Source organism: Lontra canadensis, unplaced genomic scaffold (assembly GCF_010015895.1).
Source record: "Lontra canadensis isolate GAN:19392208 unplaced genomic scaffold, GSC_riverotter_1.0 scaffold17, whole genome shotgun sequence".
Lineage (NCBI taxonomy): Eukaryota > Metazoa > Chordata > Mammalia > Carnivora > Mustelidae > Lontra > Lontra canadensis.
The window spans coordinates 20127603-20137529 of NW_022631011.1; positions in this window are offsets into that span (position 1 = coordinate 20127603).

A 9927-nucleotide genomic window follows, 5' to 3' on the forward strand; every position below is an offset into this window, starting at 1 on the left:
TTAACAGATAATGTTAGTTGACTTTCTGTGGTAGGCAGAGCTGTAACTGAACCCAAGTATGTCCTCCCAATGCTCAGCAAAGCCAATCACTGAGACATCAGGTTCACAGCAAGGGAAGAGTGTATTCTAGAAGCAGCCAAACAAGGAGATGGGAGGGCAAGCCTCAAATCTGTCTCTCCAAAGGGGGAAAAAAGAAGATTTTTATAATCATAAGGGTTGAGATTACATAATATTGATGAAGGTGGCAGGGGAATGTATGACTGTTCACAGGAAAGGCAGAGTACTCACACTGAGTGAATGTGCATGTGACATACGGCTCATGTTCATTTTGGGGTGGAGACTTAACATCAGAATGAGGCAAAATTTAGTCCCTGATATCAGGAGGTTATCTTAGGAGAAGAAGAAGCTATGGGCATGCTTTGAGAGCCAGTATAAATTGGACAGGGTCTTGGACTCGTTATCTTTGGTAAGGAATATAGGACCTGCTTGTTCATAGGCTTGTTCATAGGGAATCATATCAGTTGACCTTGAGTCCAGGCTTCTGCAGAGACCACTAGTAGATTTGTTAGTGGGGTCAGAAAAGACATAATAGCTGATAAGGGAGAAACAGTTCACTGAAAAACAAGCTTTAAAGTTTCTGCTAGTTTTAACCTCATTAACCCTATGGGGCATGGTATCAGATTAATGGCTCCCAAAGATGTCAACATCCAAATCCTTGGAACCTATGAATATGTTCATTTACAAGACAATGTGATGTGATGAAGTTAAGAGTCTGGAGATGGAGGGGCACCTGGGTGGCTCAGTTGGTTAAGCATTGGACTTCAGCTCGGGTTATGATCTCAGTGTCCTGGGATAGAGCCCTGAATAGGGCTTCCTGCTCAGCGGGGAGTTTGCTTCTCCCTCTCTGCTCTGACCACCTCCCCCCCCCCCAAACTTGTGCGCTCTCACTCTCTCTCAAATAAATAAACAAAATCTTAAAAAAAAAAAAAAGAATCTGGAGACAGGGAGATTAGCCTGGACTGTTTGCATGGGTCCAATATAATCACAGGTCCTCATAAAAGGAAGTCAGGAGGATGCAGCACAAGAAAGACTCCACTGGTCATTGCTGGCTTTGCAGGTGCAGGAAGGGGCCAAGAGCCAAGGAGTAGGGGTGGCCACCAGAAGCTGGAAAGAGAGAGGAAGCAGAGTCTCTGCTAGTACCCCAGAAGGAACCAGCCCTGCCAACACCTTGATTTTTAGCCTTATGAGACCCACTTCTGACCCCGACCTCCAGAACCCTGAGATAAGAAATCTGTGGTGTCTTAAGCCATCAACTCTATAATTTGTTACAGCAGCAGTAAGAAACTAATACATTTACCCAAGATCTGAATAACAATGGCAGAACCAAAGCCAGAATCTGAGCATCCAGACCTCCCAGCAACGCCTCCACCTCGCCATTCTTGACACGACACTGCCCTGCCTCTGCCTCCCAAGACTTGGTTGGTTTTCCAATTTGCTTTCGTCTTGTTTTCCAGAGGAAGAAATCATTAGAGACGCAGCTGCTTGCATGCGAGAGCATGGTTACGAGGCCAGCTCCACAGAGGTGAGTGTGCAAGGGAAGGTGTGCGGAACCAGAATGCTCCGAGCAGCCTCCTAATAGAATCCCGGGGGAGGGCCGGAGGTCCCAGGCCAGCCCTGCTCAGCCACCCCTCCTCCTGTCTGAGGCGCACAAAGCCTGACAATGTCTTGCTCATGTTTGAGAGCACTCCCTCTTTTCAGAACGCTTTGTTATTGTCTCTGCCTTCACAAGTTTAAAAAAGGAAAGTTAATTAAATATGGAACAAGACTGAGCAACATCTTTTAAACCATCATGTCATTAGAACTGGAATCCTTGGAGAGCTGCCTAAAAGGGGTTTGAGAACAATGACTGTTCAATCAGATATTTATGGGCACAGTTATGTAAACACACTCTTTATTGTCTATGTATATTTAATATAATTATCAGTTTTGTAGTTGGACTCTCCAGAGACCCAACAAATCACAGTGTTGCTTTGAAAATGTCAGCAGAAAAGACAATTATGTTGCTAGCAAATATTCATAAATTATATTAAAAAGTCCTGTGGAAATGTCCCCTATGTTGCAGAATCCTTCACAGTAACTGAACAATCCGCTTATTTCTTTGATTTAAGGGTGGTTTTTGAAGCAAGAAGTTTCTTTGGGAAACTTAAAGGCATAAGCCTAACACAGGATCAGGCTGGCCTCGGGATAAGAGTGTGCCTGGTCCAGAAAATTAAGACAGTCCACTCATCATCTTCCCTTAGCCAGCTCCCCGTGCCCCATGCGTATTTGCACGCGGCCATGCAGGTACATCTGGACACCTGCTCATCTCACCGACATGCAAACTCTCTCTCTTAAAATACCTCGTTCAAGAGAGAAAATGCGTTCAGTCTGTTGGCTCTTTTAACACCTACTTAGAGCCATAACTCTTTCCTATGGCATTTTTCTTTAGGAACTATTTATAGTAGTCCCCATTTTTTTCCCCTCTTACCATTTTTTTCTCATTATGCACACACAGAAATAAGTGGAGAATTGGGGAACTGCTCAGTAAATTAAAATGCACCAGGCTCTTGCTAAACCAATATGAGTGGTACAGGTTGATAAACACCTAGTAAGCAGCCACAAATCACTTCTATTGCAAGATATACAATCTGCAAATCAACATCTTAATTAGCAGCTAATGACATTTGGAAGGAAAGGTTAATGTGAAGCGCACAAAAGCAGTGTGGTTTGAAAAAAATGAGGTTTTCCTGCCTTCTTATAAAAAATAAAAAAGGAAAGAAAAGCTATATCCCGTGATTATAGTGGGTGTTATAAATATACATGTATTGGCAATTTGAAGCATCTTAATTATATGGGGCCTGTATTGATATGCTACCTTTCACGGATGGAGTTCAAAGCGCTCTGCCTGTGTCTCATTTATCCTCAAAATACCCCTCTGAGGGTGAGTATCTACAGGCAAAATGAAGAGTTAAGGCAATTATCTACATAATTCAAACCCAAACCCCTGTTAAGGAAGAATAAGTGGGGTTTCTGAAGAGATTGAATTTTTTTTATTGGATTTCTTTGTGGATCCAACTTCCTGGAAACTGAGTCCTTCGTGCACTGCCCTGTCTCTAAGCAGACAGCCTAAGGGAGCCAGAGCACCCGGACAGTCCCCACAGTTTAAAAGGCTGACCCGTGTTGCCTGTTCAACACCATTCCTCCCTAGTCAGAGAGCTGGGTTTCCCATCGCCTCCCTCTCTGCGGCCCAAGGACCAGCTTCCAGACTGGATCCAGACTCCCACTGGCAATGGTCTGCTTTTCCCATCCCCAGTCCTTCCTGCTCCTGCCCTTAGCGCCTGTCCACCTCTCCCCTTCCCTCACAGCTTCTCCTTAGGTGCAGATGCTCCTGGGAACTCCCTTCCATGAGGAGAGAAAGAAAACCGTCTTTGTTTTGTGTGTGTGTGTGTGTGTGTGTGTTTGTACATTACGCTGGTTTGCTGCTCATTTTTACCCTAACTTGTTGGACAGATAATATCTGTGTAATTTCAATTCCAATGGCGAAGGCCTCTGCTTGCCTTCCCCTGGTCAGAACGTCCCATCTATTTCAGGGTGCGGCTGGGGCGGGGTGCAGGGGTGCATTAGGCCTCAGGTCACCATCAGCGCTTGAGGAGCCGACCCTCGGCAGGGCACTGACATTCCCCGCGGGTGACCCCTGCCCTCCCCTTGGCCAGTCCGTCTCCAAGGACGGACACACCCTTTCCCTTAGTGTCCCGTACCAGCTCTCGCCCAGCATTCCCCACGGGCAATGCGCAGAGAATGAGATTTTCCCATGGCTTTGGGGGAAGGAGGGCACCAGGGCCGGCGGGTAGGCAGTGACCCATCTTCGGGGACCGTCATCCGCCTCCCTGTGTTCAACTGCGGGCCCTGCCGCCAAGGGGTCTTGCGGTCCTCAGGCCTCTCCCTCATGACCCTCAGCCGGCAGACAAGGGAGATATTTTTCTCCGTATCCCTCTCTGAGCCACACCTCCCCAGCCTTCACTTCCTGTACCGGGATGTGTCTCCTCCCGGAGTGGTTCCTAGGGGACTGGCCATTTCTTTTAGGGGACATCCACCCGCCGCTAGAGAAAAGACCCCATTCTCCCTCAAGTTCGGCTCAGCTCAGGTCGCTTTCGGTCTCTGCCCCAGAGGAGGGCGAGTCCCAGGCTGACCAGCCCCAGGGCTTTCCTCTCCTTCTCCCCTGCAGCCCCAAACAGACTTTTTCACAGAACAACACAAGACCCCGAAGAAAACACAACAGAAACACACGGGTCAGTCTACAGTTCATCGCTAAAGGAGAGACAGTTGTTTTACAAAAATTGCATCTATCTCATTCCTTACTTTGTTCCCAGGGCCTAATAGAAAGTGGGGTACACCGACACCCTCACTTCCCACCCCTTGATGGGAGCATTAGCTTAGCTGACCCAAAGGGCAGTGGATGGAAAAGAGAAGCTACCTGCCTGCTGAGAGAGCTGATGTGCACACCCGAATCTTAGAAATATATTAGTTTGTATAGATTGACATGGTAGCCATCATGATGGACTGGATTGGATTTATATGGCATTTTCCTCCTGACGATCCAGTGTCATATTACTATGGTGGTGACTCCCATAACCTAGCTACGACTAGTTATTCTTGCCGACATCTCATAGGAGCACAATTTTAAGTGGATTTTCCAGGGCCACCTAAGAAACCAGGGCAAGTGACTTTGAAGAAATGATTCCAGAATACCACTTGATCTACTCCCCTGTTTCCTGCCAGGATTTAGCCAGATTGGGTTTAGTCATCAATATATTGCATTTTAATTATTTATTTTTATGTCTTTCTACCCACCAGACTAGGGGCTATGTTTAATTTATCTGCATCCAAGGGCCTGGAAAAGACTGGGCAAACAAATGCTCAACGAGATGTTTGTTGAATGAATGGGGAATGTTAATGTGCTTGCTCTTAAGTTCAGTGGGACCTGCTCTCAGGCCACGTGCATTTTCTTTTCATTAAAGGAATATTCTTGGGTTTGCACTGTGCTCATTGTTCTGTTCACTGGCATGCCATCTACAGTTTTTCCATGTTATCTTTACGGAGAAAGGCTGTGAGGCTGTCTTAAGACAGAAGTCAACAAGCTACTTGGATATGAGTGCTAACAGAATGGTTGGTATCCCTTGGAACCATTCGCAGGCTCCAGGCATAGACAAGGGAGAGAGGAAGAGCAGGGGAAAAGGAGAAAGTCAAGCGACCAGACAGAGAAATCAAGAGACTGGAGCAGCCACATAGTAATTACATCAGGAGCTGCTTTAATCACGTGGGTGCCAACTCTGCTCTTAAAAGGTGAATGTCTCCCAGCTGGCCTCCCCGAAGTTAAGGATGCTCACAGGTGAATAATGGCTGGGTGGGATCTTTCTAGAACTTCTTGGGAGGCTCACCAGGGTCAGTGTATGGTGGGCAGATGGATAGTCAACTGGCATTGGCCATTTGGTTATTTTTTATGCAAGCTATTTTTATTTTAGCAAAAGTCCGAACTACTGCTATGCTCTTTTAGACCCTCTACCTTTTATAAATAATAAATTTTAAAACCTGGAAATGTGAAGAAACTGCCTTGGGTTCAGATTTAAGGGTGAAAAGAGAATGAAGGCAAAGTTAGACCCCTTTCTCCCAAACACCCAGGAGGGAGCTAGGTATCCCCTCTGTATGTGCCATAGCACCCAGTGCTTTCTTGGGTTAAGGAGCCAAATGAACTGTTTGCGGCTCGCTACTGCCCCAGCCTGCAGCTCCCGGGTCAGGAGGCCCTGTCCCATTATGGGCTTTTTTGGAGCCTAGCACCATGCTTGGCTCTAGAGAGCAGATAGTAGGGAAGGGGGGAATGATGCATGGAGCCGGCGAATCAAAGGAGAATTAAACGCAATAGCCCAAGTTCAGAAGCGAGTTTCAAATATCTCAGAGACAGTCAGTGCAAAGTGTCTACCATCCCGTAGCTTCTCCACTAGCACAGAGCATCTCCGTTTTCAGAATTTGCAGAAAATAAGAGTACCTACTCCGTGCCAGACATTTCTCGGTTACTATTTTATCCTCACGATAACTGTCCGATGTAAGAATTCTTACCATCGTGTACTAATGAGGAAACCAAAGCACAATCTGATCAAAGTTTCGTAATGGTAAGACTTGAAATCAGGTCTGCTCCCAGGTTTGCTTTCCCCCCTCCACTAGGCTGTTTTCTTGAGAAAACTGGCTGTCTCTTCTTCCTCTTCTTCTTCCTCTTTCCTTTTTTCTCCTTCTCCTCCCTCTTTTTTAGTTTTTGGATTATTGGACATGCTGCCTTTTATGGAGGAAGCATATGTCTCTTAGGGATATCTTTACATCATGGACAAATATAGAATAGTCACACTCATCATGTGAAAGGCTGATGGCCCAGCCATATAGATATTTTTATCTTATGCTTTAAATAAATACAGGACTGATGGAAATAAGACAAGGAAAGAAGAAAATTCACTGCTCCAGGAAATATGTAATCCCCAGGCAAAAAGCAACAATTCAGGGGGACTGTCTGGGGGTCGATCATTCTGAGAACCAGTACATTTCTCAGAGTTTCTGGAGAAGAGAAAGAAAAGTGTTATATTACCTAATTCCTTTCTGCCGTTTTGACTGGACAGATTTCCTTACTTCCTGCCTGAAATGGTTATGAGGTGTTGCCATGAGGAATGAGAGATCCGTAATATCTCCCTTGTATGGACAGGGTCACAGGAGGGAGAGGTGAGGGGCTTTGCTTTTCGGGCTCGTAGCATATGTCCCTGTTAAAGTGCTCAAGGAAGAAAGGCTACTGTGTGTATAAAGTCTTATCATTATTTCAGTAACAAAGTGCGTATCATTACACTCACAGGATGCCTGAAAAGCCCTGAGTAACTGGAATTTGTGGTGAAAGGGGCCTTGCCAGAGCTTTGAAAGCGAGTGAGCAGCTTGGGGATAGTCTAAGGGAGATCCTGGAAGACCTTGAAGGTGGTGGCAGGTGCAGAAGAGTGCGTGTATGTGTGCATGTAAACATCGTGGGGATGCATGCATGTGCGTATGTGTGCCTGTGCATGTGTGTGCATGCGTATGTGCGTCTGCATGTGTGCATGTGTGTGCATCCATATGTACATCTGCATATGTATATGTGTGCCCATGCATGTGTACATCTACATTTGTGTATGTGTGCACATGCATTTGTGTGTCTGTATGTGTGCATGCATGCTCATGCCTATGTGCATATGTGTGCATATGTCTCTGTGTGCATGTGTACATAGGTGTGTGCATGCATGTGTGTGTGTTCCTAAGACTAAATGCCTTAGGGCACGAGCCACAACTGTAGAGGAAAGTTAAAGTGGAGGGCAGCATAACTACCTCTGGAAATGCTGGTACCCCAGGTCATTTCGGAAGAATGTAGTGATCAGGGAAGGGGTTATGAGATGGGCTTTTGGCATTTAAATCTTCATTAGAAAAGTCAATAAATTATCTAGCTCTTTCAAGGGGAACAAAATAAATGCTTCGCCATGAATCCCCCATATAAAGCCGAAGATAGGGCTACTTTCAACTGAATTATTCAGGTAATGTTTTTCAAGATATTTCTTCTAGCCCAGGAAGGGAAGAAACATTTGTGTTTGTGTTGTGGTTTCAAGCAAGAAATGAGATCTCAGGTGAGAGGAAGTCTTCTTTAAATATGGACAATGTTGATAAACTTTAGTTATAGAGTAGCCACGTGTCCCACTGTAATTGTATCCCCAAAGGAACCAAGTAAGTAGAAAACTCCTTTGAAGCAGATGAAGAAAGAGAAGTAGGATTGGCTTGGGATAATCCTGTATTGTCCTCTGCTTCTGCCTTCCCTGGTGGGATGACCAGTCTTTTCTCAAGGGGCCCAAGTGTGAGTGAAGGAAGCCCAGTCTCTTGGTCTCATGTTCTGTTAACAGCTATGGCGCCAGTTGGTGGTCTTCATGCATTTAATCATTCTTGTATCCTATTTTCATGGAGCTTATGAAAGCTATCTTCTTTGATCTGAAAAGGCTACCTTCTGGAGTTTTATTCCCTTTCCATCCAAGGAAAACAAACTCCATCTCACGTGATGTTTCAATTCAACATTTTCAGGGCCATTCATCATCAAAAATGTGCAATGGGGGGTGGTTTTCTTTGTCACCACAGACCGTCCCCCACACAAATGTGCCCCTTCTTGGAAAATGTCTGACACCGGAAGGCAGGAGAGGAATGTAAGATGTGGGCCTTTCAGAAGAAGACAGGTGAGCTCAGTGGGATGCCCCTGACCACACATTTGTGTTACTTTTGCTTAGGCCGTGCTCTGCTACCACTGAGTTTTAGAAATCTACAACTGGTCACTTACTTGTCTGAGCTTCAAGCTCTTCCAAGGTTGGACTCAATAAGCTCCAATGCTCTTTCTCACTCCATAATTCTTGAAATCACATAATTTTGTAGGCACAGCTGTGAAGTACAAAGCTGGGCTTATCTTGCCCTAGTATGACTGGCTGAAACATTTCAGGTAGATAATTTAAAAAAAAATAGGGGAGGACAGGCAAAATAAATTTGCACAAACTTTTCAGGTGTTTCTGGCTTTTTAACAATGTGTCTTCCTAAGGAAAAGGCTTTGGTAATCACTCAAACTTCCCTCTCCCCCAACAGGCCCAGCCTTAAGCATTTTAGATGGAGAGTTCCTTGCTGGTGATTCATGAACTCACATTATTATTCTCTAAATTCTCTTTGAGTTTCTCTTATGAAGAGCCAAAGAGATCAGAAAGCTTCTTTGCTCAAGGGTTGTGCCTTTTGCTGGTAACCCATCTTAGAACTACTGAGCTATGGAGCCCTTATGCAAGGGACAGCAACACAATTCCACGTGGTGTGATTTCTGCCTGGCAGGAGTGGGCTGACTGATGGGGAGGGAAGATGCATTCGGACCACGACTGATTGAATAGCAATGCTTGCTGTGGCCAGAGGAGGGAGAAGCAGGGGTATACGCCAGCTCCGTGCATCAATTCCCCAGGGACGGACAAGGAAGAAGAATTTAGTTTCGACTAAATATCAGTATCAGGTTTTTCAGATTAAGCAAGGGGGACAAAATGTGAAAGGGAAAAGAAATTACTGCAGAAAGAAGTATCCTAAAGTAGAGGGAAATCAAGGACATATATGAGAAGTGGTAACAGAGGGCAGAGGTCTGGGAAGCAGGCGGATGACATGACTTGGACCAAGATTACCAATCAGGCCCTGGCCCAATATGTGAAATAAGTTCCTCAACAAAGGACACTGGAGAGCTGAAGACAAGGACAGGATATAGGAAGATTAACAAGCCTTGTTCACCTCAAACCAGAGAACTTAAGGTCTGTTGAATGGAGTGTCAATCTAGAGGAAAATGTCCTTCCACCAGAGGCACCAAAAATGGGGGTTCTAAAGGAATTATAGTTCAACAGATGTGGGGCCATTTTGGCAGTGACACTGCCACTGGCGGGGGTGGAGCTCATGGTGGTGGTAGTGGTTGAAGCCAGGTGCCAGCTAATAATTCTGAGGGTTCCCAGTCGAATGGATGCATCTCTCCCCTCAGGAAAGAGTTGAATAAGCCACCAAAAGAGGTCTGGTGAAGCTAGGAGGTGAAATGGAGCTGAGATCTGGAGCTGTTACTGTTGGGTGTTCCCCAGGTATTTGAGTGACCCCAAAGCCACTATGGAGGCTGGAGAAACCAGGACCTCAGAGCCAGCCAAGTCTCTTATATTGACAATTCCACTCTTCTCCATTTGTTCAGGTTTCTGTGTTCGTGCAGCCTCATTTTCTCCTGGGAAAGCCTTTCAGCACCTTGTATTCTTCTCTTACCAAAATTTCATGGGGCAGATCACCTACTTTCTTGTT